The sequence below is a fragment of the Chenopodium quinoa genome, unplaced genomic scaffold (assembly GCF_001683475.1).
Source record: "Chenopodium quinoa cultivar QQ74 unplaced genomic scaffold, ASM168347v1, whole genome shotgun sequence".
Taxonomy (NCBI): domain Eukaryota; kingdom Viridiplantae; phylum Streptophyta; class Magnoliopsida; order Caryophyllales; family Amaranthaceae; genus Chenopodium; species Chenopodium quinoa.
The window spans coordinates 313,583-317,067 of record NW_018742346.1 but is presented as its reverse complement, the minus strand read 5'-3'; the positions used below and the strand labels follow the sequence as shown (position 1 = coordinate 317,067).

Genomic DNA, 3,485 nt, shown 5'->3' with positions numbered 1-3,485 from the left:
ATTTCTCTCATTCAAATATTCATGAGGTACGGGCACATGCCACTTAAATTAATTATGTTATTCATATTAATGTTGTTTATCCTTCATATATATGTCAATTAATTTTTCATTGTCCATGCACGCAAAGCACTACGGGAGCACTTAAGTGACACTGATTCCCCTAGTAAAGTTGGGTGGTTATGCCCCGAACAGACATCCGAGACTGGAATCTTACACAACTCCCCCTAGGTGATGTATTATGTTAATCATAGTATTAGGGAATCAATACGTGCGGGAGACAAGTTCATATTCGCCCCATATTATAAGGAGTACGTTTAACCATGTGTAATTCAATTCTTTCTACATTTTAATTATATGTTGTACCCTAATTATTGATTTGTTTGTGTATTGTGAATTTATTTAGGTTTCATTAGTTCCTCATGGTGATTTGTCCTGCTAATAACTCAATCTTTCACTTTGATTCAGCTCGATCAACAAAGAAGTACCTCGTGATGTCTGTACTACAAAAGTAAATATAGCTACCTAGTGTTGATTATCTTAACCTAACTCATTTAGTAGTCAAAATAATCAAATTTGAATTTACTTTCCTATAGTAATATGAAGAAGATACATGGTCGTGCTCCACGGGGTCCTACATGGAAATCACCTATGGTAATGCCACATCATATTGTGATTGTCTTAATAAACATTGCTAAACAATTGTGGATTTTATGTGACGTTTGATTCATTTGATTTGTTCCTATGCTAGTTCCCACAACAAGATAATGGAGTTGATTGTGGATTATACGTGATGAGATTCATGCTTGACATAGCGACTCATTGTACCAACACCATACATCTTGATGAGGTACGACCTTAAACTTAGTAAAATGCTCTTTTTACGTGATTTCAAGGCTTAGCCACCTATAACTAAGTATAATTGACATGTAATGATAAAGAACATGGTCATTAGTTAAAAATGTAGAAAATGGGCAAGTAGAAGTCATTTAGGCCTTATTTAGGCTATTTAGGATGAAAATGCGACCTTAAACTTAGTAAAATGCTCTTTTTCTGTGATTTCAAGTCTTAGCCACCTATAACTAAGTATAATTGACATATTATGAAAAAAAACATGGTCATTAGTTAAAAAATGTAGAAAATGGGCAAGTAGAAGTCCTTTAGGCCTTATTTAGGCTATTTTGGATGAAAATGCGACCTTAAACTTAGTAAAATGCTCTTTTTTTGTGAATTCAAGGCTTAGCCACCTATAATATAAGTATAATTGACATATTATGAAAAATAACATGGTCATTAGTTAAAAATGTAGAAAATGGGCAAGTAGAAGTCATTTAGGCCTTATTTAGGCTATTTAGGATGAAAATGCGACCTTAAACTTAGTAAAATGATATTTTTCTTGTGATTTCAAGGCTTAGCCACCTATAACTAAGTACAATTGGCATTTTATGAGAAAGAACATGGTCATTAGTTTAAAAATGTAGAAAATGGGCAAGTAGAAGTCATTTAGGCCTTATTTAGGCTATTTTGGATGAAAATGCGACCTAAAACTTAGTAAAATGCTCTTTTTCTTTGATTTCAAGGATTAGCCACCTATAAATATGTATAATTGACATGTTATGAGAAAAAACATGTTCATTAGTTAAAAATGTAGAAAATGGGCAAGTAGAAGTCATTTAGGCTATTTAGGATGAAAATGCGACCATAAACTTAGTAAAATGCTCTTTTTCTGTGATTTCAAGGCTTAGCCACCTATAACTAAGTATAATTGACATTTTATGAGAAAGAACATGGTCATTAGTTTAAAAATGTAGAAAATGGGCAAGTAGAAGTCATTTAGGTCATATTTAGGCTATTTAGGATGAAAATGCGTCCTTAAACTTAGTAAAATGCTCTTTTTCTTTGATTTCAAGGCTTAACCACCTATAACTAAGTATAATTGATATTTTATGAGAAAGAACATGGTCATTAGTTAAAAATTGTAGAAAATGGGCAAAGTAGAAGTCTTTTAGGCCTTCTTTTAGACCGTTTTGACCTAAGTATTTAATTTTTTACATATTTATTACTCACATGTTTAACTTAACTAATTTAATTTATTCTAACATAATTATATATATTTTTAGTTTTAAAAGGTGCAAAAGGGAGATCCATTAACAAGAAAGGACCTTAATGAAGTTCGAGACATGTTGGCATCTTTCATCACCTTCAATTTGTAAATGTCACATCATTTTGAATTTATACTTTGTTAATTATTAACTTTTAGACTACAATATTGACTTGTTAGTATTGTTTGTATCTATGTATATCACACTTTATTTGTTGTATTGCATTTGGTTTTTAATTATTAATGTCTAAATATATATTTTTAATTCTTGTTATGATTATTAATAATAATTATATTATGGCAGAATTTATAGCAATAATATGTCAGAATATTATAGCAGGATTAGTTGCAGGAATAATTGCAGGCAAAACGGAAAAAAATAAGAAAAAAAAATTACATCCCTATTATTGCCACCGGTTAACCGGTTCAAAACCGGTGGCAAAAGTCAGTTTTCCAATCGAAAAAAGCGCGCATTTACATTGCCACCGGTTAACCGGTGGCCATAATTATTATTACCACCGGTTAACCGGTGGAAATAAGGCTTTTTGCCACTGGTTTTGAACCGGTGGCCTTGCGTGGCTTTATTGCCACTCTCAAATGACCACCGGTTCAAAACCGGTGGCAATAGGGGGGTTTCAACCGGTGGCCATTACATATTTTCTCCTAGTGTGCCCCGAGCAGTTATCCACTACTAGAATCATAGGCAACCTTCATGACGTATTGTACTATGTTGAGCTAAGTATCAGGGGATCAGCGCGTGCGAGAGGCAAGTTCATATTCGCCCCGTGTTATAAAGAGTAAGTCTAACCATGTCAAATTCAACTGATTTGGCCTCATTATATGTTGACTCCTAAATATTAATTTTCTTGTCTATTGTAAACTTATGTAGAGAGCATTGGAGCCTCATGGTGATTTTTAATTCCAATAACACAATTTATCACCTTGATTCAGCTCGATCACCGGAGAAGTGGCTCGTGAAGTCTATATTGCAAAAGTAAATATATATAGCTACCTAGTGATGATTATTGATAATAATAACTAATTTAGTAGTCATACAACTAATCAAATTTGAATGTACTTTATTTACTATAGTGTTATGAAGAAGTTACATTGTCGTGCTCCAAAGGGTCCAACACGGAAGTCACCGTTGGTAATTTACATGATATTGTGATTATCTTCAAAATCTATGTTAGTAAATATTTGCTAATTTCCTTTGCAGGTTTCACTGATGTGATTTTTTTGTCATATGCTAGTGCGCACAACAAGAAAATGGACTTAATTGTGCTTTGTATGTGATGAGATTCATGCTTGACATTGTGACTCAATGTACGAACACTCAACAGCTTGATGAGGTAAGTCCTAAAACTTAATGAAATGCTATATTGAT

The 3,485-nt window shown here is 32.9% G+C and overlaps 1 long non-coding RNA gene across 1 annotated transcript; it reads left to right on the top strand.

Moving 5' to 3' along the window:
* The first annotated feature begins 457 nt into the window (after nucleotides 1-457).
* On the top strand, nucleotides 458-863 carry LOC110695485. The gene is made up of 3 exons (XR_002506072.1): nucleotides 458-493; nucleotides 604-651; nucleotides 749-863. It is a non-coding gene; the product is annotated as an uncharacterized LOC110695485 (long non-coding RNA).
* Nucleotides 864-3,485: the final 2,622 nt, after the last annotated feature.